We start from the raw sequence: 26,385 nt of genomic DNA, 5'->3' as shown, positions 1-26,385 counted from the left end.
CATTGATTTATTTATTTTTATGGTTTCTCACTTTGTGATTCCCCTGACTTGAAGTTTTGAAAAATCTCTACAGCCAATCACTACAGAAGTGAAGGATAACCAAGTCATTCATTTTTATGTTTTTATTGTTTTTATGAATAAGTGTTAGAACTCAAGTCCAAACTGGTAGTAAACAAACATGGCTCTCTTAATATTAAATAAAAGACAAAACTTTTATTCAGGTGCAAACTAATGAGCGCTTTCGTGCCTCCTGGCACTTCTTCAGACAATACAAACACTGCAAAAATCTCAATAAAAAGGGGTTACCTCACCCACATTACAGGAATGCTTGCTACAGTGCTTAAGAGAAAACCTTTTTTCTTTTTTGCTTCATCACAATGGGTGATGGGTGCATAGGAAATGTTGCCCCTCCTTAGTAGAGAAGTGATTAGTGCAATATCAGAGACCGAATCTTTTTTTCACTCCTAAAGTTGAATGGTGCCATATCACGCAGCTATATAAGGCAGCTGCATCCCTGCACACAAAGATATATTTGTATAGGCAGGCATAGTGGCCCACTGAGTAACACTGTTGCCTCACCTACTGTGCAGAGCCTACCTGTCCTACCTGTGTGTGTGTATATGTGTGTGGGGGGGTCTCCTAGTTCTTCACATTCCTCACACATCTAAAAATCATTAAGTAGGTGAACTGATGACAATGACTTGTATGTAGGCATATATGATATTTTAGAAAGGCCTGCAATCTACTTTTCTAGTAAACTATGGACGATGGAGGCTGTTCATGGAGGCCGATGAAACTGATTGGGTTTAAAATCTGTATCTGGAGCTGGATGGATACAGAAATAGCTATAGCTATAGTTATAGATGCAGCAGCATAGCATATGGTTCTAACCATTTGAAAGAGTATAACTGAACCAAAAATGTATAAAATAAGTTGTGGAATAAAAGTATGATAAAGGGCTCATTGTAAATAAATAAATAAGGTCTATAACAGTGATATATAGAGTTTACTGCAAACTGAGTGATCTTTCTGTACTTGTTTCTTTAAGAAAAAAAAAGAGTCTTGGCTATATTAATGAGAGCAGGTTTTGTTAATGGGCTAGTGAATGTAATATAAAAAATCTTGACTAAACAACATTTACCCTTTATGAAAAGCATCTTGGTGATTATAGCAATGGATCTAAGAGAGAGATTCACAGTGAAGTAAGACTTGGAAGGAAAACTGGAAATGGCTTCTGGCATTAAAATACAGATAGTTCTACCAACAGACACTGTTTCCCAGCAGTATAATATTGATAATGACTGAGTTAAAGTTACTTGTAATACTTTTATTAAAACCACAAAACTTTCTGTTTGATAGAACCTGCAAATAATAGCATTTGTAGGTAATAAACTGCATTTTTATAAGACTGGTGGTTCCAGTGGTTTTAATTTTTCTCATTCATGGATTAGGATAGGTATTTTTAGCACAAGTTATTAATGCTGATGTCCATAGAATACACCTGTCACTGTCCACTTGCATGTAATTTCCCTAAAGAAAAAACGGTCTTGTGCTTTGTGTTTGGACTTTTTTGAGTGCACTTATATGTGAATTGATATGCCCAGATGGCAATGGTGGACCAGTTACTACAGTTCATAGCAGGTGCAGCTGCAGCTGAAGGGATGGTCACTATGGATAAGTTTATGGCTACCCCAAGTATTGTGCCACTGTTAAAACAGCATATTTGAAAGGACAATCTTGAGGCTTACCTTATTAACTCTGATCAGTAAGGATAGAATAAAGATCTTCATGAATATAGAAGGGAATGACTGTCAGTAGTACAACAAAGACAAAATGGCTCTATTTTCCAAAGTTGTTGTCATCTCAGAGACAAAAGTTGAAAGATTTCTGGAATGTTTCTATTAACAAAATGGAATAGCCCCAATTATGTAACTTAAACTTTGTTGAAGTGGGAGAAAGAGCAGATTGTTTCAGGAAGATGGGGTCAAATCGTCTTTTATAGGCGATTCGTGGATGAGCTTTTCCTGTTGTGGAAAGGGAATGACGAAGAACTCGAAACATGCCATCATGAGATGGATGCTAGTACACAGTTTTTGAAGTCTGAGATACAGTTTTCTAGTCAACAGATTAATTTGTTAGATGTGAATATATATAAAAATGAAGAAGGGGATTTTTCAACAAGTACATATCGGAAAGAAGCTACAGACATACTCTTCTCCATAGAAGTAGCATGCACCCTGGCTACATCTTTAACAATATAGTCAAAGGGCAGGTTCTTACAACTTCTAGGTTGGAGGCTGAAGATACCATACCAAATTCAATGCAGAAATAGACAATTTAAAAGTGAGACTATATGAGAGAGGCTATAAGGACAACAAAACAGACAACTTAATGAAGGGGAGTATAGTTAAGAGAGGAGATTTGGGAAAAGCATATTTTTCATATAAACAGAAAATACATACTCATAAGAAAGGAAAGAGTATGGGGCATTTAGTAAGAGTGCCTACATATTATTCCAGCAATGTTAATATAGTAACAGATATGGTTAGGAAGTATTTGCCAGTCTTAATACAAGATTCAGAGCTAAAAGAATTAGTAGGAGATAGACCAAGTTTCCTCTTTAAGAATAAAAAGTCCTTAAAAAGAATGGCATGCCATCAATGTGAGTCTAGGGGTCATTGTGATGATTTGATGGGTACTGTAGCATGTACAAAATGTAATCAATGTTCATTCATAGCATTGAATAATGCTTTTTTACACCCGGATATGCAACAGACCTTTACTTTTAAGGTAAAAGCGAACTGTAACAGTAAGAATGTGATATATTTAGCAGTCTGTGATGTATGCTCATCCTTCTAGGTTAGAAAAACCAACAGGGAGTTGAGATTTTGTATACATGAACATTTGCTGAATATTAAAAAAATACTACTACCAATGCCCTAGTGAAGCATGTCTCCATCACTGATCCAGCACATATGTTTAAGTTTCAGGTGTTGGAACAGGTCTTTGAAAATGAGAGGGGAGGTGATTTAATAAATTGGACTGAAACCTCTGAGACCAGATGGATCATTAGGTTGAGGGCAGACAGAGGCATGGGGCGAAATGATAGAATACCAATAAAACCCATCTTAAAAAACAGAAGCCTTTTTAAATGAATTAGTAGTGTTGTACGTATAGGTTATAGACATCTATATATATATATATATATATATATATATATATATATATATATATATATATATGCAAGAACAAACAATATGGAGTCCCAATGATAGTTCAGAGTACCACCAAACATATGTAAAAAAACAAACTCAAATGGAAGGAGTAAGTCCAAATAAATGAAGTTTCACAAAGCAATATAAAATCCAAGCTGACTCTCCAATAAGGATGCAACCATTTATTTGTTAAACAAGAACACAAACGTGAGCACTTTCGCGGATCACAATTCCGCTTCCTCAGACGTAACACCATACATTTCATAGCCAAACACTTATATAGTAAAACCTATTAATCAATTATTAATTGTTCAATTATCAAACTAGGCATACTATATAAAAAAACTTCTACCAAAAATATATATATATTTAAATATCATTTAACAATCAAAACAATTGATAAATCATTAATCAAATAAATCCAGAATATTATTAATAATTGATTAATAGGTTTTACTATATAAGTGTTTGGCTATGAAATGTATGGTGCTACGTCTGAGGAAGCGGAATTGTGATCCGCGAAAGCGCTCACGTTTGTGTTCTTGTTTAACAAATAAATGGTTGCATCCTTATTGGAGAGTCAGCTTGGATTTTATATTGCTTTGTGAAACTTCATTTATTTGGACTTACTCCTTCCATTTGAGTTTGTTTTTTTACATATATATATATATATATATATATATATTTCTTATTGTTGCTGTAATATTGATCAAGTTTAGAAAATGTGTATTTGATTTTAATTGATTTATGTATATTTATTAATATGAGGTTTAGTATATATATATATATATATATATATATATATATATATATATAGGTTCATACTAGGCAATCTGCCCTAGGGCATTTATAAGCCTAGCCAGAGTGTGTTTGGCTTTCGCCACCCATTTTAATTTAATTTTGCTATGCCTTTTTTTGAGGTTAGTATACTGTGCCTCTGTCTAACAGTGACACAGAAGTGATAGCTGGGGTAAACCTATGATCTCCCATCCACTCATCAAGATTCCTCTTAAAGAGAGTCAATGTGGGACTCTGCCTAATCTGGACTGGGATTTTATTCCAGAGTGAAGGGAGCCTCTGGGTTATGAATCTGTCCCTCCAGCATGTCCTATTTATTTCAGTGCTGAGGTTCAAGTCTCTCAAGCACGTAGCTCGATGGGATTTGGATTTTCTGAGGTGCAGCATGTCCATTAATTCTGGGTTGGACATGGCTTTATACGTCAGGTACAGATCGCCTCTGAGCAGGCGGCATGCCACTGAGTAGAGCTGGAGTTTCTTTAACCGGGCAGCATATGGCATCTGTTTGAGCCCTTTGATCCTCTTGGTGAGGTACTTTTGGGGTCTTTCCAGTTGCTGCAGGTGTCTGGTAAGGTACATCCCAAAAGGGGCATTGTACTCAATTATGGGCCTGATGAGGGATGAGTAAAGAGGTACGATGACCTTCCCTGATCTAGATGTGAATCCCTTCATGATTAGGTGGGCTATATAAAATGTTTTTCTAACCACTTTGGCCACGTGGTTGTCAAATGAGAGATTGCTATCAACTTGGGTCCCCAGGTCCCTAATGACTTCTTCTGTACTTAATGGATTACCACCTATGTGGTAATTTGTGGGCACTTTGTTTTGCCAAAGGGATGACTATACACTTTTGGCATTTAGCTTGAGGCCATGGCTCTGGCACCAGTTGTCTGTTTCTATGAGGCCCTTTTGGAGGATGCTTGTGTCGGCTGGAGAGTTGATTATGGCACCCAGTTTGCAGTCATCTGCGAACTTGGTCAGCCACAGTCCTTCAGTGTTGGCCTGTACCGCCGAGAAATATATACCGAACAAGAGAGGTCCCAGGACTGAGCCTTGTGGGATGCCACTTGTAACTGGTTTGGAGTCTGACATGGCTCCAGCAATTCTAACCATGTGGGTTCTGTCCTTGAGCCAGTTTGCAACCCATCTAGTGACATAGGGGTTTATATTTAAGCTGGTGAGCTTATCTATAATGCCTGAGTGGGGTATTGTATCGAAGGCTTTTGCGAGGTCCAGGTAGGCTGTGTGGACCACCTTCCCCTCGTCAATGGCCTTGGTGACTGTTTCAAAGAAATCGACCAGGTTTAAGAGACAGGATCTGCCCTTAACAAAGCCAAACTGGGTAGGATCCAGTGTCTGTAGGTCCCCAATATCTTTATTTATGAGGTCCATGATGATCCTTTCCATAGCTTTGCAAAGCAAGCTAGTCAAGCTTATGGGGCGATAGTTTCCAGGATCCGTTGAGGCACCACCTTTGTGGAGAGGGACCACTGTTGCTTTACGCCACTCTTTGGATACATATCCTGTAGTAAGGCTAAGATTGAACAGTAGTTTTATGTTTGGGTTTAGCTCTTCTTGGAGTTCATGTAGGACGCAGCCTGGGACACCATCTGGTCCCATTGATGCTGTGTTTTTTGCTTTGGAGAGGGAGGCTCTTACCTGAGCATCTGAGATGTCAGGGGGGGGGGCAGCACTCTGTTGGGATAGATATTTGCCCTTTTGGTGGGGAGAGGGGGAGAAGTTTGCACTGAACCTGTCAGCTAGGATGTTGGCAATGTCTGTGGGCTCGGTGTATTTTTTGTCATTTTGGACTAATTCTGAGCATATCTGGGAATTCCCACCCAAGTTCCTAACATAACTAAAGAAAGCCTTGTGATTATCCTTAGTGTCCTGTGCAATTTTTCTCTCAAAGCTGGCCTTAGACGATTTTATGAGTTCCCGTAGTTTTTTGCTAATACTGATCAGAGATGCCTTCCCTTTTTGGGATTTTGCTCTATCATGTAGTAGCTTCCTCCTTCTATTGTATAGTTTGTTTATGGCAGGTGTCCACCAGACAGGATGTCTGCCTTTGGAGGATCGGGTCTTGGTTTTATTGGGGATTGCAAGATCCATGCATTCCTGAATGTGTTCATAGAATGCGTTTATAAAGGATTCTGCAGTCTGGGCCGTATTTTCCACAGGCCCGGGGGCTTTGAAGGATTTTGCCTCGGTTTTGAGGCATGTGAAATTTGCTTTAGAGAAGTTTTTCACTGTGGTTTTCTGGGCAGGGGGTGGGGTTGGGATGTGAATATCCAGTGAGATTAGTTTATGATCTGATCTTACCAGTGAGGGATACACTTCTGGTCTGGAGCGTAGTGTCCCCATGTTGGTGATGATCAGGTCCAGTATGTTTTCCCCTCTTGTGGAGTGGTAACAAGTTGTTCCATAGCATTTGAGTTTATAAATTCTAGGAACCTTTGGGCTAGGGTGTTGGAGCTAGAGTAATGCTCCCAGTCTATGTTTGGGTAGTTGAAGTCGCCCAATATAATGGTGTTTGGAGAGATCTTCATATTTTCCAGTATTCTCAGGAAGGCCAAGTGGGGTTTTTGTGTTTGGGAGGGTGGTCTGTAGCAGGCTATAAACTGGAAGGCAGTTTTACCCACAGTTAGTTGCACATGGATAGTCTCTGATGCTTCGTGCTGTGCCACCAACCTGGAAGTGTGGGTATCTTTGATGAATATTGATACTCCCCCTCCTTTTGTGGTTCGGTCCAAGTTTTGGGGCCAAAAAGCATGGTATGAGATATAACCTGGTAGTGCTGGGGTGCTCTTGGGAGCCTTGAACCAGGTTTCTGTTACTGCACATATATCGATGTTCTCCATGCTAAGGAGAGTTTTGAGTGCGTGCATCTTGAGGTTTAGACTTCTGGCATTGAGTAGCATTACTCTTAGTTTCTTATCCCTTATGATACCTATGGAGGTGGGTTTGTCTTTTGAGCCTTGCCTAAAAAAGGCACTATGGGGGTAGCAAGAGCCTTTGCCAATATCCAAAAGCCCAGGGGTGACAGGTGCAAGCCGTCCCTAGTGAAGCATCATGGCTTGTCGAGCATGTCATCCCAGGCTGACAGGCATTGGATCCCCTTTGAATGACACCAACACTTAAGCCAATTGTTGAAATTGATCATCTTGTCTTCATATTGTGGCATCATTCTTGGTGAGGGTAAGATGCTACTCAAGGTCAGGGTCATACCGGCCTGGGCTACATGCTCAGAGAGCTCCTCTATGTCTCTTTTCATGTAGTCCAGGGAGGTACATCTCAGGTCATTCACACCAGCATGGACAATGACTGAGTCATATTTGTACTTGCCTTGGAGTGACCTGAGTGCTTGTGTTATGTGGCGGATCCTAGCGCCCGACAGGCAGCTCACCATGACCTTCTCCTTGTTCAGCCTGGTGAGCGGGACGTCAGTGTGCCTGATGATAGAGTCACCTATTACAAGTGTATCAGGTGTGTTGTTTAGCCTTAAGGGCTGTGACTGTTTCGCACACTGGCTTTGTGAGCTATGTGTTGCACGTGTTTTGTTTTGGGGTAGCGGTTGCTTGGGTGTCTGCTTTGGAGGTCTCTGCTGCTTAGGCAGATTTTTATTTAGAGCCTCCGAGTATGTTTTTGTGTGTTTATGTGTTTGGTTTGTTGTCGTGGTAGGTCTACGTGAGACTGGAATTGTAGTGAGTGTGGTTTCCTTCTCCTCCTGACTGGTTATGCCAGTACTGAGTTGAGAGAGCTTAGCCTCCAGTTTGGCTATATGGTTGCATCTCTCACATGTGTTGGAATTTGTTGGGAGAAGGAGAGGGTTGTCTGTGTACATGAGGCAGTTGTAACTTTGCCTCAAGATTCCCAGATTCACCAGCTGGACCGGAGAGGAGATTGACAACTGACCTTTGGACATGCTAGAATAGTATTGGGAATTCCTTTATAATTGAAAAAAGGGCCAATGGGGAACAAGGTACTCAAGGGGAGTTTGTGAGGGTGTAGTGCTTTTAATTTTTTAGAGCTGACTTATATAATTGCTTTAGTGAGCAAGTGCCAGGTAACTTAAATGCAATGTGTTACAGGTAACTTAAATGCAAAAATGACAAACAGTAACTTTCTTTCAAGTGAAACAAGGAAATAAGTACAGTAAGCAATGCAGATATCACTAGGGATCCACAGAAGTGCTAAAAGGCCGTGTTTTAGGTGGAATTAAGCGTTTCAGGAAATAAACAAACAACAAGCATACAAATAAAGCTAGATTCAGCAGGCCTGGATCTAGTCTATGCTACAGCAAACAAGGTGTACCAATTTCAGTAAGAAACAGTTAGAATATGCAGGCACTATAAGCCTTTAACCAGAAATTCCCTGCTCAGAAGGGCAGAGTCCAGCCTCTCCTCCCACAAGAGTGCAGACCGCAATCCTTCTTAACATAAAATAACTGGCCTGAAGCCAAAGTGCTTAAACCAGAACTAATACACTTTTAGAATAACAGACACTGAGCTCTCCATCAGCAGTTCCCAACTTAGAAGGATGTAAGCTACCTGTCCTGCCACCACAGTGCAGGCCACAAACCTTCCTAATGTAAAACAACTGGTCTGAAGCCCAAGTGCTTAATCCAAAAGACTTAGAAATGATAGCTACACTTTAATCAAGTTACTACCAGCAGTAATAAATACAACTGAATACTTTAAAGAATGCCTGGATTAGTGCTCAAGTTATACAAACAAAGCTAGATTCAGCAGGCCTGGATCTAGTCTATGCTACAGCAAACAAGGTGTACCAATTTCAGTAAGAAGCAGTTCAAATATGCAGGCACTATAAGCTTTAACCAGAAATTCCCAGCTCAGAAGGACAGAGTCCAGCCTCTCCTCCCACAAGAGTGCAGAACACGAACCCTCTTAATGTAAGATAACTGGCCTCAAGCCCAAGTGCTTATACCAGAATTAATACACTTTTAGAATAACAGAGACTGAGCCCTCAATCAGCAGTTCCCAACTTAGAAGGATGTAAGCTACCTGTTCTGCCACTACAGTGCAGACCACAAACCTTCCTAATGTAAAACTGGTCTGAAGCCCAGGTGCTTAAACTAAAAGGCTTAGAATGAGTTACACCAAGCAGTAATAAATACAATTGAGTACTTTTAAGATGACGCAAAAGCAAAATAAAGTAGGAAAAAACACAAATACAGTAAAAGCAGATACATTTTTTTTTTGGAAAGAGAGAAGGGAGTAGCAGAAACTAAGCTGACTGGCCTTCTCAAATGCTCTCCCTGTCCTGGGTAGAATGAGGTAATGACACTAGACTGGGAGGGGGATCCCAGATCAAATTTACACTAGGGGCGGGCAACTGCAAAGCCACCAACTATAAAAACACTATTCCAACAGGGGGGGAGGGTGGGAAACAAACTGCAGAAATGTTACTCACAGCTGAAAAGCAGCAGTGAGCCTTTAAATGAAAGTTTTAAACAGCTAAAGGAGTCACTAGAAAAAAAGAGTTTAACTGCAACAAGTTATCATAAACAAACAACCCAACAGATGCTTAATAAAAGTGGACAATTTCCAGTTAATACCTCACACACAGTGAAACTAGCTAGAAAAATACACAGTACACAAAGTGCTATAAACAACAAAGAAATAAAGAACAAAATAAACAAAAACAGGATACTTAATGTTATATATTGTAGCTCGAGTTTGCTGAGTGTCCTTTCTTCGATTAGCTCACTGTAAAATGGCTGAACACTCACAACTGAGCTTCTTAGGTAACAGAAAGTTGAAACCTGAGACAGCTTTTAAGAAAGAAATCTCAAAAGAACCAATGAGGTGCTTAGTCTAAGCTGTAGTCCAGGAGACCTCAGTCAGCCAATGACCTCAAACAATTCTCTCTCACTGAAATGCCTGATGGCTTTGGCTAAAACAAGATGTCCCTGAATTATGTGCTCAGACACACAGCCTCCACAAACACTAGGCCCAAATACAAGCCTGAATATGGAAATGCTACAAATATCCCCACTACTTAGAACAAACTGCAGAAATGTTACTCACAGCTGAAAAGCAGCAGTGAGCCTTTAAATGAAAGTTTTAAACAGCTAAAGGAGCCACTAGAAAAAAAGAGTTTAACTGCAACAAGTTATCATAAACAAACAACCCAACAGATGCTTAATAAGAGTGGACAATTTCCAGTTAATACGTCACACACAGTGAAACTAGCTAGAAAAAATACACAGTACACAAAGTGCTATAAACAACAAAGAAATAATATATATATATATATATTTTTTTTTTTCCATTTTTTCCCATTTTTTATACACATACATAGAGTAATAATGATATCAAAGCTTTTGTTATGAGTAAATAGGCTGTCCAGTAGCATAAACATTAGTTTTATAGGTATATTGTTAGTTACAGAATATATATGTCTACTGTTCCTTTAAGTTGATGAATGGTTCTGTGCTGTGATAGGCTAACTGACTTTATGAAATGCTATATTTATTAATGTTTTAGTAGCTTTTGTATGGTCTGATGAAGTGGTGTGATACAACCATGAAAGCGCTAACGTTCTTGAATTCTATGCTGTTTGGAAGAGAATAAAGCTGTTTTTGAATCAACAATTGGAATTACTTTCTGCTTATGGTTGGAAAGTTGGTTGTTTTATTTGGTGGATTAATTATTTTGTTGTGTTGGTGGCACGTTCCATTTATACAGCTAGCAGCGTTTTTTGTGTATACTATGAATCATGACTGTGTTAAATTTGCATACATTTTAATGTCATTAGGTCCTCAATTTACTACCCAATTAATGTGCATGTCATTATTCAGTCATTTGCATAGATATAATGCTGGGCTATTGAGCTCAGAGCACTGGAGCATAACATGGGACTTTGAATTGTTACTTCTCTGCATCTGTCTGCATATTGACAATCCTGGCAAAAGTGTCCTCTTTGTACTTTGTAACATGTTTATGAACCCCATGTAGAATTCAGATCCTGCTTTCCCACTGCAAGGGATTTCAACCCTGCACACCTCTGTGCTAAAATATATATCATTGAGGGCATATTGACAATCCTGGCAAAAGCGTCCTCTTTGTACTTTGTAACATGTTTATGAACCCCATCTAGAATTCAGATCCTGCTTTCCCACTGCAAGGGATTTCAACCCTGCACACCTCTGTGCTAAAATATTTATCATTGAGGGGACTCTGCCTTAAGGAATATGAATTTCTTCTACAGTGACTTAAAGAACGATATTTTTTTACAAGCAACAATTGCAAAAAGAGACCATCAAAGTTAGAGCAAACTATCATTTAATGCTAATATGACTGCATTACTAATTATAAATAGATAAACGGGAAACAGCCAGAATAAATAAATGCATTGCTTTAGCAAAAGTTACATTCAGGAACACATAAAAATCAAAGAACATACAAGTATCAATGCTTAAGCTGATCCTTAAATTCGCTTATTTCCTTATCAAGCACGGAGAGTCGGTATATCACTAACTACTTGTGAGACACAACTTTGCTTATTGATATAACCTTGCTTGACAGCTGAACTTTTTCCACATTCAATTTTAATTTTTGTCTTGCCATGCCTGTCATGTGACCTAGATAGCCATAGTTATTCAAAGCATCTGTCCATTTAAATGTCTTGTAGACCAAGATAAGATTGTCAATTATATTCTGTAAACCTGGAAGACATGAGTGCATGTAAGCTATCCTTGAAAATATGTGTGTCATACTGATGTCATTCAGATTAAAAAATACAGAAATTACTTAGTGTAGAATCCCACCATTTCATTCAGATTTTCAGACTGACTGTGTGAAAGCACTTTTCTGATTAACACTGGAGTTAATAATATATATCAAGAAGGTATGGGGGTTGTAGCCCCCAGATTACCCTGAAATGTAAGATGTCTGGTGCATAGTCAGTGGTATATGAATTAACCAAGAAACAAGAATGGCAGTAAAGTAATCATGCTGTACACGAGATACAGATACGAGTTCATAATACTAGTATATATAAAGCATAGCAACTGCATCAACAGCAAATGTGTTGTTTACTCAGTAAATGCAAGCAGAATGCAAATGTGTAAACCATGGCCATTGTCAGTATCCAAGAAATATAAGATACATAGCAGAGTAACAACAGTAATAACTATGATATTCACCAATTATGGAGCAGCTTACATATACCAAAAGCAAGGAATAATAACCTCAAATTAACTGAAGTGACATCTTGCAGGCTTTGCAGAAACCACACAAAGAGATAGGGAGTGAGAAAGAGAGACGAGATAATGAGCGCAACAGAAAAGCAGGAGAGAGTGACAGGAGGATGTAGAGAGTGCTTCTGAGGAGCGAAAACAGGAAGGGAAGCAATGCATCTTAGGAACCACATGACTTAAAGAATGAGAAGAAACACGTGTAGGAAGACAGGATCTGAAACAGAAGTTCAGTAGAACTGAACTGCATGTAAACTGGAAAAGAAGGGAAGCTTGCCAGTAATTAGCAATGCAAGTAATTCCACACTTAAATACATGCTGCTGGCTATGTGAGATCCAACAGTAATTCAGACGCCTTGTTGGGTGGCATGGTTCACTAAGTGAAGAAAACATTTATTCCATTGTTTTGCTACGAAGACTTCATTGATTGAGTATCCTTGTCATTTGGAAAATGTATTGACTTGTACAAGTAAGGGGCCAGTGGACCAAAGACATATAGAAATCTTGTAGTGTATCACTGTCTTAGACAATGGCAGATACTTAACTGAGTACAATGGTCTCCAATCATAAGAATGGAAAGTTGTACTAGAAGAAAAAACATACAGACCTACTATATGCTAGTTCATGCTTATTTGAGATGGTTGTGAGAAGGTCAGCTGGTACATGGAAATTACATAGGTGGCTGGCTGCAGGAAAGCATGTGTTTACCTATTTTGATATAACCAGTCATAAAAGCTTTAGTCCTGTATGACATGCCAAGACATTAATTACTTTTTGCAAAAGACAAACTTGACATGGAGGTCAACTGTAGATAACTCACTGTCCAAGATGAGCGCAAAGAGTTAAGTGTATTTCACAGCTTGAATAGGTGCATATTCAAATGTGGCAATAAGCAACTCTAAACAAGTTGGAAAATGAGCTGATATTTACCAGATGGGGGCATTTAGATTTTCAGTGTGCTTACATAAAATCAAAGTTTTCAAACCACATCAAAAAAGGAACACGAGCTGATATGGTTACTGATATTAAAAAATGTTGCCTCAAGTTAAACCTTAAAGTGTTTTTTCAAGCTAGATCAGATATGTCTCTTGTAAATGGGGGGGGTGGGGGGGTGGTAGTGAATCCTGATGAAGATGACTTACTGAATTTAAGCAGCTATGATAACGAAATGTTTGAAATGGCTTACCATCAAAAGCACGACAGTAACATGCTCGACAGCCACCTCCTTGACCATGGTAGGAGTGACTGTCGGAATTTCTACATTCATTAGTACATCCATTTAGAAGGTCGTACATGGGCAGGGAGTTACAGCATGTATGTCAATGGGAGAGTTCCATCTTAAGGTCAAAGAATTTGTCGGCATTGCTGCAATCATTCAACTTACTTCATATTCATGAGTCAATGTTATTTGCCGTGGAAATCACCGTTCATGGACGTGATTTTTGTCCTTTTGATAGTAAACCATTTGAAACATGTAGGTTTGAGTGAAGGGAATCTACTTGACAATTCACAAAGTAATATTTCATCTGAGCCTTTTTTCATGGGATATGGATGTTTGGAAATGGCCAAATTTACTTTAGATAGCAGTTTCATGCCCCCTGAGTAGTCAAGCTATTAATGTTTTTTTAAAATTTAGTGTGCAAAAAAAGTGGAAAATAGTTATGGTCAGTTTGTAAAGAATTTTGAATCTTATAACTTAAAGAAGGAAGAATGGTTAGCCTTGCAGGAAGTCAGATCACAAAATGGCTGATAAGGGAGGCAACTGGGTAGTCATGAGCAATGCACAATATGATGAAATGGTTTCAAATATACTATCTGAAGAAGGGTATTATGTTAAACTACAATATAATCCTTTACAGAGGTCGTCAGAGTTAGAGGATATATTGGAACGTGGAGAAAGGTTTGTTTTTTTTGAAACACAAAGATCTTAAAAAAATTGATTGTTAAGACACCCAAACATCCGTTCATGTATGCTGTCCCTAAAAATTCACAAGAGTGTGTTCAAACCCCTGGGGAGACAAATCATTTCAGGAATAAGGTCCTTTCTTGAAAATATTTTTCTGGACTTTCGTTTCAAGAAATATTTAACAACTATACCCTCTCACATTAAGAATACTCAACAGATTTGTCATGAACTGTTTAATTTGGAATGGAAAGATTATTATTTTTGGGCAGCAGTGGATTTTACTGCTTTGTATTCTAACATTAATAGAAGATGGTGTATGGAGGCAATGGGCCACATTCTATATTTTGTTGACCTTACTTGAATTCAGTCTTACACATAACTATTTCACATGGAAGAAAGAATTTTTCTTGCAAACAAGGGGGACGGCGATGGGGGCAGCTTTTGTCTCATCATATGCTATAGTCTACATGGGTGATTTTCAAAATCAGTTCATGATATTACAGGATTATTATGTGAGAAATGTATACTATAAGAGATACACAGATGATCTACTATTTATTTGTAAAGGTGACCAAGCAGAATTTGTAGAATTTATGGGAACCTTAAACAATAATTCACATGGGTTGAGGTTTACTTGGGAAATTGGTAAGGAAAGCATTTCATTTTTGGATGTCACGTTCTATACTAACACTGATAAAAGGGTACAGCACAAGCCATATAGGAAACCCACAGCAGTCAATAATTTCTTGCATGCTACTAGTATGCATCCCCCCATCTGATTGATTCACTACCATATGATGAATTTAAAAGAATTTTTATGAATACCTCTGAAGTTGATTTAAAAGAAATTAACTTGGATGAGGTATATGTTAGACTAAAGAATAGAGGATATGATGACCGCATATTGCAAAAAGCAAATAATACGGTCACAGATACTGGTGAAGTCAGAGGGAGAGTTGTTCCCAACCATCATGGAAGAACAGTCAGAGATGATGGAGAGGATGGAAGGGTGGAAGAAAAAATATTTTTTGTTCAAAATACCCTGACTTTTCCCCTATTTTAGAGAAAATTGTCAGGCAAGCATGGGAAATTGTAAGAGAGGATATTTCCATTGGCTCTTTATTTCCTAAACATATAGTGTTTTCCTATGGCAGGTATAACAATTTAAAAGAATTGTTGCATAGAAAAGGCTTAAAATTAAAACATTCAGACACAACAGGCAAAATTGTTGGAACCCATTGCTGTGGAAAATGCTTTGTATGTAATACAGTTAAAAATTTAGATGGTAAAAAGATTAATGGTAAATTATATAGGGCGAGTGAATATTATAATTGTGACAGCTGCGGAGGTATTTACATTATAGGTTGTGACTTTGATCCAGTTTCCTGCTATATTGGGCAAACTACCAGGAAGGCCAAAGTATGAATTATGGAACACTTGGGGGATGTGAGAAGACGAAAACCTGAGAGTCCAGTTGCCATGCACGTCTTGTCTAAACATCAAGGTTTAGAGAAGAGCTTATTTTTTTAGTATTTTGGCACATTCGACTTTCAGTAATGGGGATTTCAAAAAACAGTTAAACGGACTAGAGAATCGAATAATCATTAATTTTTCATACTTTATATCCTCAGGGAATGAATATGGAAAATAATTTGAATATTTAGAACAATTGCGTAAAAGCATAAAAATTCAGGTCACACTAAGAATGCACATAAGGGCACATTACTGTTAAAGTCATTCATTTTTAGAATATTGAATTTAGGGAAATTTGAAAGTATTGTAGCACAATATTATGAGAATTATTAGTGCAAAAGGGAAATTAAAGTTATTTTATATCAATGAACATATTTGAGAATGTATTCTGTATTTATATTCCTTGTTTAATTATTCAGTGCAATGGTGATATCTTAGTAACTTTGCACTGATGAGTTTTTCAGGAACATGTATTTTTTTGTATTTGTAGATTTTTTATACTTTTTTGTATAGAAGAACATGGAGAAATGAAAAAAATCATAGAAATAGTTAAATTACAAGTGTGTTCATTGGTATGGTTGGTAGAAAGGATAGTGCAATCTGTTGTCATAGGTAATTTTTTACAAGTTGTTTTACTAAGTAAAACTTCATTAAATGTCATATGTGCATTGAAGTATATTGTTAGTTTAGATTTTGGTGCATGAGGTATATACATAATGCTGACAGAATAAACATATATTATTATAAAAGCATTTAATATTAGTTGGATTTAAAATATTTATGAAAATGCAGTAGTATTTATGTATGCACATTTGTTATTGATTGAAGAAATTGTGCAATATGGATGTAATGAATGTGACTTTAAAAGTATTCTATCAGCCTGTTTGAACTCTAAAGGCTGTTTTTTAGTAAGGTATTTAATTATTTAATTGTATCATTATTTGAAATTAATTGAATAATTGATGGAAAGAATTGCATATATAGGGACGGATCTACTTCATTATGATGAGAGCCCACTTCACCAAAACCCAAAACAATGAGACCACATCAATGAAACCCCACCGAACATTCACAACAATGAAACCCAAAACCACGAAACATCAACACAAACATCACAAACACACACATACACACACACACAACCCCAAAGTACCTAACAGACAATACTACAAACTGTATAGGCAGGGGGGCAAGCCACCCCGCACACCCCCCTTCTTTGTTATTCAAACTCCGAGATCGCACAGACACACATGGTGCACTCACACCCACACATTACATTCCCAAACACACATCACACTCACAGCACACACTTACACACACCACTACCCCTCAAACACACACTTACACATTCATACTTACTTGCATCGCAATACCAGCACTGCTGGACAACAGTTCCGTAATGTCTGAAATTAAATTTCGCACTCATAACTCTGACATCGCACAAACAGACACACCAGGCACACTCACACCCACACATTACATTCCCAAACAAACACACACCACACTCACAACACACACTTATACACACCACTACCCTTCAAACAGGCACTTACACATGCATACTTATGGGCATCGGAACACCAGAAGTGCTAAACACAATCCCGTAATGTTGGGATTTTAAATTTTGCACTTCTGGGGTTTCGATGTTCTACAGTGTTGAACATCTGGTCCCGATCTTCCAGGTTTCGTTCATATGAACTTTCGATCATATGAAGGGAACCCATAGGGACATACTTGGAATATTAAATTGTTCCAACAGAAGGCAAGAAGCCGAGGTACCAGAACGTAATAAAAGAAATGCATGTCCAATCAGTGGTGTTCCAGCTCATATTCCTTTTTTGATGTGGTTTGAAGTCTTGCTGTAGCTTATGTTTGTATAAAATCAAAGTTTGACAGCTAGTCTTGAATATAGTTAATCCATGCCAAAAGTACCAATTGAAAGGTGACTGCTTAAAAGAACATTAGTACTGCAGAAAATATCACAACAGGGTAAACAAAGCATCATTCTTAAGTGCTTAGTTGTAGACAGCTGCCCTGTTTTTGGAAGGCAAAAATAAAAAAAAAAAACAGAACCAGTATCAGTATTTGAAAAAGGAGCATGTAGCAATATAGACTAGAAACAGATACATCAGAACTCCAAACAATTTTATGTTAGGTCACAAGCATCAGTTTAATCAATCTTTAATGCAATGTATTCTATTTGATTCAAATCCATCTATGACTATGGTATATCTTCCAACATATTTCCTGAACATGTGAAAAAATAAACTATATGTTGAATAAAATGAAATAATTCCACATTTGGCCAAATAGCCAATCTAAAAATAATATCCCTCTCCACCCATTATTGGCAGCATACTGCACCCCACTGTGAATTTTAAAATGCCAACAGTACTTTAATTTCTGAGACCTAACCATTTTTATCCAGTCATTAACCTTTAATCTTTGTTTTATCTTTACCCACAGGGCCAATGGGCAGCCAGTTAAGTACTGCAGGACCAGAGTGCTGCGATGTTAGATGGAGCTCTTGTGATCCATCACCGGAGAGTGACCACAGTGCATCTACCAAATCCATGGATTCCATATCACATCAGCACAGGTCTTCACTTCTGGTATCAGCGGGTTCCCGTCTGGCCAGCAGTCGGCTTCGGTTCTGTGTCCTGTTTCTCCTTATCCTCCTGCACACCGTGGTGACCTTCTCTGCATTACAGAGTAGCAGTGGAGTAAGCCTGGAAGGGATGTCTGCTATCGATGAGAGCTCAACAACGGAAGAATGAAAAAGAGAAAAATGGATAGGGTAATCCCTGTTTGATAACGGTACACACACATTCCTCTGTGGAAGGCACAGGGTCCAGGACCACAGTGTAGCTGTCTGTATATGTGTGACAGCATGAGCTTCCTGCTGGTCACATTCTCTCTGTGATGGGAATACATGCTCTGCTTTGAGAAGGGTTTGACACAGGTGGTCTTTCTAAAATATCACCTATGCTGTATGTTTTGTGCTCCATATTTGGTACAGAGGTGTTTTATATAAAAGTCTGAAGCATTTAACTAACATTTTGTTGTTTTCAGAAGGGTAGGAATCCTTCCTGTCCTCCAAAGCATTTCATAGTAATAAGGTTAAGGTTTACCACCAATTGTTCCATTACATCATTCATTGCAAACAACATATAAGGTTAGAGTATTTGTCATGAATTACAGAAAAAAGAATATATTTGGCAGCTCATCAAATGAAGAGTGTTTCAGTCAAAGTACCATGATGAAACATATAAAACTAAGTAGCTAAGCTCAAATGATAAATGCTTTCATCATAAGCTCATGACTGAAATAAATTCAAAGCTGCACTCAGTGGTTTGTATTTTATTTTATTGTATGGTGTACTGTCCCTCTGTTTGCCTGTATGTTTATATAAAATTTGGCATTAGTATTCCAGAACAGCCCTTCCCTAAAATAAAAACAAGAAAAGGACACGTTCTTCAATATATAGTTCTTCAATATACATTAATGTTTACATACTTTCAGATGATTAAATTAACAAGTTGGGGTACTGGTTTCTTGCTAAGCAGTTATTTCTGAAAGTTGCTATCATATGGAGTGATTTTTTTTCTCAAAGTGTGCTGAATACAAGGAATGCATATAAAACACTGTGGACTGCATACAATGCTTTAGTTGTACAAGAAGAACTCTGTACAGGGTAATTTTATGCAGAACAAAACTAACCATACACTGAAAGTAATAAAACATATAGTATATGTGGTTATTTTCTAATACAGATACTTATAAACACATTTTTGTGCATTATTGTGCTGAAGATGAAGGCTGGGTGTGAGCAGCTTCCCAACATGAGTGTAAGAGAGAAGGAGCCCTTACCTACAGTGGGTTACTGCCTCTTAAAATGAGCCGAGTTCCTTGGAGTTAAAAGCAAAGGTGAAAGAATGCACTCCTATGTACACAATATCATCTAGTATATTTTATCAAATATGGTTAGTTAATATTTCATGTCCCGGTTACAAGTACATTGGAAAGGTAAGTGTTTTCAAATTAAGTACCCCTGTGTAGGCAAGAATTTTCTTGTTAAAGCTTTTATGCTTTGACACCCCTTCCATTCATTTTAAGTTGGTCTACTCACATTAATAAGAAAATAACTAACTAAATAAATAAAAATGGTAATACTATATTCCTTGAACATTATTTCAATAATTTGCAAAATAGCTGGTAGAGAAATGAGTTCAGAATATCTGCCTGTACTTTGTTTTGAGAGTAAGAACCTGTTGTTATTCTGATTACATGTATTGGATGGTGATTAATTAAAACAGACCAATAAACACACTTTGATAGCATAGGTGATCATGTTAAATGTTCTGTATTTTATTATGCAGTATCATAAATTATTTTCTAATCCAATCATCACTATGAGAGAAACATTTAAATAGAGGTTGTTAAAAACAGCAATTATACACCAGATTTCATAATGCTACCCCCACCACAGCACATTAGCCCCACCTACCTCTGCAGAAACTATAAACTGAAACAAATATAACATTAGAGAAGATGCTCCGTAGTAGGAACACACAATGAAGATGGACATTAGGATCTTACTTCCACATTTCCAAACAAAAATAGAAAAAGAGGTAGAGAAAGTCTGTAGTATAGCACACTGATTCAAAATCATTATTTAATCGATTTCCATCTTACAGTAGTACACCATTTAGTCACTTTAGTCATAAACAAAGTAAATGATTCCTGTCAACCTTCAGTTCTGTCGTGGTACTGAGCAGTGTCTACATATTCTGGATCAGAAAAGGTTGCCAGAAGTGTTGTTTCATATCAGAGCATCTATCATTTTGCCAGACATTCAGAAAATAAAGTTGTGAGTGACTTTCTTCTTATGAAACTGTGCCCTGTAATAGCAATAAGGCATTCCCAGGAGTTCTTTCTTGGGGCATGACAAAGAAAAATCCAGATGAGTCAATGGATGATTGTAAATGAATGTGGTATTACAGGACCTGGAGGGTGGGTCCTTCGTCATGGCAATAGCATATCCAGGTTTATGTTGTATTATATATGCTTCTGTGGATAATTAACAATATATGTTTAATTACTAGCCAGTACACATTGCGTCACAGCTTTAGATACAAGAAAGTTTGTCAAAAACTTTCAAAAACACTGACAATACTGTGCAGCCAGGGATGGAAAGATAAAGCAAATACAAACAGATGCTGATAACAGAAATTGAAACTTCATTTAACATAACAAATTAACTTTGTAACTTATATGAGTTTCAAACCAGTTTACCCCACATTTCTGGCACTTAAATCTTTTTTTATGGAAGGATATAATTCCACAAAATGTGTGATGTATGCTTACAATGTTTTTCGCAATTTGCTGTAGTCCATATTGTTGTTTTGGTTGTATGTGTGGATAAACTGTCTTTAGGTCTGGGTCTTACCACTACAGATTACATACCTATCATTTTGAAACATATACATGATTATCTTTATATGTCATGGTTTAAAACACAATTTGAATGCATCTACAAAAGATACTTAATGGTCTGACTACATATCTCTTCAATTGGCATGTAGTAAACTTTAAATTGGTTATAAAAAGTATTTACCTTTTTTGAAGTAATTGTACCACCACCCATATAGACACATTCACACTTATTTTACTGATAGTTATAAAAGAGATGCTGAAGTCAAATATAAACCTTTCATTTTTAAATAATTCATAAAAGGAGATAAAATAAAGAGCAAAAAAAAATGCTTTTGCAATTGTGATAGAAACAAATTTATTTCACCAGAAGCAGAATAATTCTTAACAAATGTATGTTTTGAGTATAAAATGCTTTGTAAGAAAAGCATTGTAATTCAAATAACAGTTTCTGGCATTGTCTCTGTAAATGGTTCTTAAATTAATTAATTCTTGCATAACATCAAAATATCGTTTGTAGAACTACATGCTCATATCATTTTAGTGCTTGAAATGGTTGGCCTTGCATTCAAAATAAGAGCACAAAATATAAGTTGTGTTTTATTTAAATTCAGTATACCATGCAATAAGATAAGAAAGTAGTAGGTAGATTAAAAATGTTAATCAGAATTGACTCCTGGAACTCTTATTACAGAATGGCCAAGACAAGCAGAACTTCTCAAGTTCTACAAAATATACACAAAACACATGCAAATTCATATGAGACTGCTTAAAAAATAAACATGCTGAAACTCGGCTCTGTATAGTAACTACATTCTGACCAAATCAGGTATTAGCAAAGAATTCAATCACTTTGGCAGAGGGCATGAAGTAATTTTCATATTACAGTTTAAAATGTACTGCATCTGTGCTATTTAATTATCAGCTTGAACTAAAACATGCTACTGGCGTATATTATGACTATGTAAGAAGTGCAAATATTTATTTTGTACATAGGTCAGCTCATATTTACTATGCTATGCTTGTTTCAGCCTATTACTTCTTCACTGGTACCACATAACCAACATAGACTTTACTATAATACTATTTCCAAATTCCATTCCAGTGAGGGAACAATAAGGTTGGCTAAATGGAGTCAAAAACTATGGAATGGTCAATAATGAACAATCCATGAAACAAGTTCTACCCTTGGATTCCCGACAGTGCAGTCTCAGAGTTAATTATAAACAGATAGGGTTGAGGAGCTGCCAAATCAGACTACTGGGGGAGGGGGTTGCCACGAAGAAATAAGGTAATTACTGTTGCTGTTTGATGTCTTGCAGGATGACTATGTGAAACAACCATATAGATCTTCTTATTGCTTGTAGCAAACAAAGTAAAAATAAACTCAACAACAACAATAATATGATCTATAGATCAGATCCAATTCTGGAGTGTTTTACAATCCATCCAACAAAATATACACAATTCAAATTCCTTCCAGACCACTGCCAAAAAGTGCCTGACTTTTTCTCATTCTGATATATATATATATATATATATATATATATATATATATATATATATATATATATATATATATATAAAACATCCAAAAAGTATGAAGTTCCCGGCAAAATAAACACCTCTTAGCCACAGATAAAGTAAAAACCACAGTTTGTATATTACTAGGCTATATATATATATATATATATATATATATATATATATATATATATATATATATTAATATGGAATTATATTACTATTAAAACACAGCAGTCACTAAAGAATTTCCGTCTAATCATAATCTAGCCCGTTTTGTTATATATGAATGGCACAAGGTATTCCCAATGAATTTTGTTCATTTTCAGCATTGACTGCAGCAGTTTTCTTTGTCTAACAGTAAAAAAGATAAGATACTTAATTTTCAAAGATTATCCATGGAAGTAGAATCAGTGCCTTAACTTACTGCTGGTCATGTGATGTTTTTACTGAGCTTGTATACAAAAACAAATCAAATTATTTATATTAAGTTATTTATATTAACAGCACTGCAGGTAATGAGTTACCTTAACTTTCTCTATACTCCTTTTGTGCCAAAACAAATGCTGAATCATGCTATAAAATATAAACCAAAAGACTTAAACTGTACTTAGACTTAACAATTAACACCGATGCACCAAACTAAAATGGTGGCTACGTAGTATAAACCATCAGCAAGGCAGTACTGCTACCAATTCACAAAACTAAAATGGTGGCTATGTAGTATAAGCCATCAGCAAGGCAGTACTGCTACAGATGCACCAAACTAAAATGGTGGCTACATAGTATAAACCATCAGCAAGGCAGTACTGCTTCTGTGTTGGAATGCATAGGAAACAAATTTCAAGTAAAGGGCATGCATTGCCTTCAAAATCATGAAATGTAGTTGTAAGAAAGTCCATGAAAACGTTCCTGTAGCTATATGTGTTATAATCAGCATACTACTTTGTATACCTTCCCTATATGTGTTATAATCAGCATACTACTTTGTATACCTTCCCTATAAGTAAAACGGCATTGTACCACATAGTTCCTACCTCCCGACTTGACAATTCTCCATATGTGAAGCATTGCAGTAGGTAATTGAGGGCCAGAATTTTCTCTCAGACACCCATGATTGTAGGTTAATTAACTGATGGCTACAAAGCAAGATCTGACATGCAGTACCCAGTACAATGTATGGTGTACCTTTAACATTCCCGGTATTCTCCTACCATGATTACATTTTAGTAAAGAAAACTAATCAAGATTCCATCCACTTCATTGCTTCTCTAATTGTTCAACCTTTCTTCACTAGCATTATATGACCTGAATAATAGCAAGCCACTACTGCGTATAGGATTTCTCCAAGTCTTGTATATGATTGCATGCATATGGGAAATGCCCAAACTTTTTAACAATGGCAAGAAGAAATGTTAGAGAAGCACATGTCAGTTATTACGACTGTACAGAAAATTACCTCATAAAACAAGAGTATTTTCATCTGATTAATGCTGAAGGGGCTTTTCCCCATTCTTACCCCTCATTTTATTGCAAAGTATTTATTAACATTGAGAGCACTGTAAATCAAACCCTGTGATAAAAGATATAACTGCAGAATACAAAAATATATTCTAATTTGATCTTCCACTTGCCAAAATTAACTTTTCAGCAATTCGGTTCTATCGTCTTTCCACCACAAGTAGTGTTGTAACCACGGACAAGTGAAAAAGGGCTAATTCTGGGATTTGGTTTCCTATAGTTACTATCAGCTTTATGGCTTTGTTTTCTATACTTTTTAGAGTTATTATTATTCATTCATACATTATATTTTTATATGAAATGTTGATTATGGTACTACAGACTTCATAAGTTATTTCAACAACAAATGGGATACAAAATTTTGTAATCAATTCAGAAGTCATGGAAATGTGTGGAATCAGCTCTCACCTCATCCTGTTGTATTGCAATACTAAAACACAAAAATGTTTTAGTGAGGCATCAAAATTAAATGTGATTTATACAGACTTGGAAAATGGTCTAGCCCTCATGATTTTTTTTTTTTTTTACTTCAGTACAGAAAGATGAAGGTAGCAAAGTAAAGTCCTGTTAGCACAGTTTATTTTAGAACTGACTCCAGCTCAGCTGCAGTAATATTTGGCAAGTTGATGATCATCAGGTGTCTTTTGCAGTACTTGGTATTTGGTAGCTTAAAGGAATCACATATATATATATATATATATATATATATATATATATATATATATATATATATATACACTGTGATTATTTTTCAAAGATGACTCTGGGACGTTTATAGAAGATAAGCAAAAATACTTTACTGCCTAAGGTAACCAAACAGAAAAAACAGCCATTAAAATTTTATGCCTCAAACCAGTCGATATATGTTCTTTTATGCTGATCATTCCTGGGTATAAATGGATTATGCATTATTACTCTGTTTGGGATTTATGCAGTTTACTTTCCAATTATAAGTTTATCAGTTTTACTGTTTAGCTTACAAAGTTAAGGCTATGAAGTGTTAAAGAGATTCATCATGTGTTTAATTCCTCAGTTTCAACATGCAAAATGTGTGACTGAGCAAGTTACTTAACCAGATGGTGCTGGTAGGCAACCTCTGAAAAAGGGTACTTGTGCCCTGTGGTTTTACCAATTTAACAAGCAAATAAAGCATGGCAGACCTAGGATGTTAAAATTGCATAACCCTAACTCCAAGGTCCATGGCCTCTCATCAAATGTCATATCTACCTGCTTCAGTCTTCCATAGCAAAATACCATAAAAAGTCAGTGGAATCATACCTCATAACTCCCAGCTTTAGGCTGTCTATAAAGTGTAACTTAACAGTGTTAACCCAACAATAGCAAGTACAAACTAAAACATTACCAGATATTTACAACTTAATATATAACTTTATCTGCTTTATTATGCAACCATTCACTATTTTATCCTCACAGTTGCAGCAACTCCATCTGACCCCTGACACTGCTGTACGTCAGGTGTTAGACTAACCCATGTTTGCTCAATGATTGGTTCATCAGAAATTGCTTGCTTAATTGTGTTGAAGTATAAACAGTGATTTCTTCAGACTGCTGTGCAATATTTTTGGGGAATATCTCCCTTCTCCACTGCATGTGATGGTAGGGTTAGTAAATAAAAGTGTGGGGGTGGAGATTACACCCATGTAAGGGCTAGAGTAGGAACTTGACTTGCCTCAGTAAAAAAAAATTACATCTTTGTCATTAGGGACATGTTATTTTTTTTTTTGCATTTCAGTGAGGATTGATTTGCAGAGTGATTTTCTAGGGATCAATTGTAAGTCTTACTTAGTGGAAGATAATAACTTTGCTCGCCTTTCTTCTTCTGTTGCAGGTCTTTGCTTGCTAGCATTGGCCACTGTAAGACTCTAACATGAGGCCTGATCTTAAAGGAACTAAAGAGTCTAAAAGAGTCTAAAATTCTGACCCAAAAAAACTTGTCCTGATACAGTTGTCACATCCGCTTACCATGTCATCATCAACCCCACTTTTCATTTCAATTTATTTTATGTAGGTCTGTTCTCCTTTCCTCTGGTGAACATAATTAACAATATTCGGTTCCTGTCAAAGCTTTCAGTCTCTGATTACTGGGAAACAGGTTATTACATTTTTGGGTGCGTTTTTGCAGTGGGGGTGGTTAGCTAAGACTCAGTGTTTACTTTTTATGAACTTTTCACAAAGCTTATCTTAATTGTGCAGCTCTTTATTTCCTTTATTTATCCTGCATAGCATAACTGCGAGCAGTATAGTTAAAAGAGTACAGTTTAGTGAATCCATAC

Source organism: Protopterus annectens, chromosome 15.part0, assembly GCF_019279795.1.
Source record: "Protopterus annectens isolate FY-2018-M chromosome 15.part0, PAN1.0, whole genome shotgun sequence".
NCBI lineage: Eukaryota > Metazoa > Chordata > Ceratodontiformes > Protopteridae > Protopterus > Protopterus annectens.
This window is presented reverse-complemented; position numbering follows the sequence as displayed.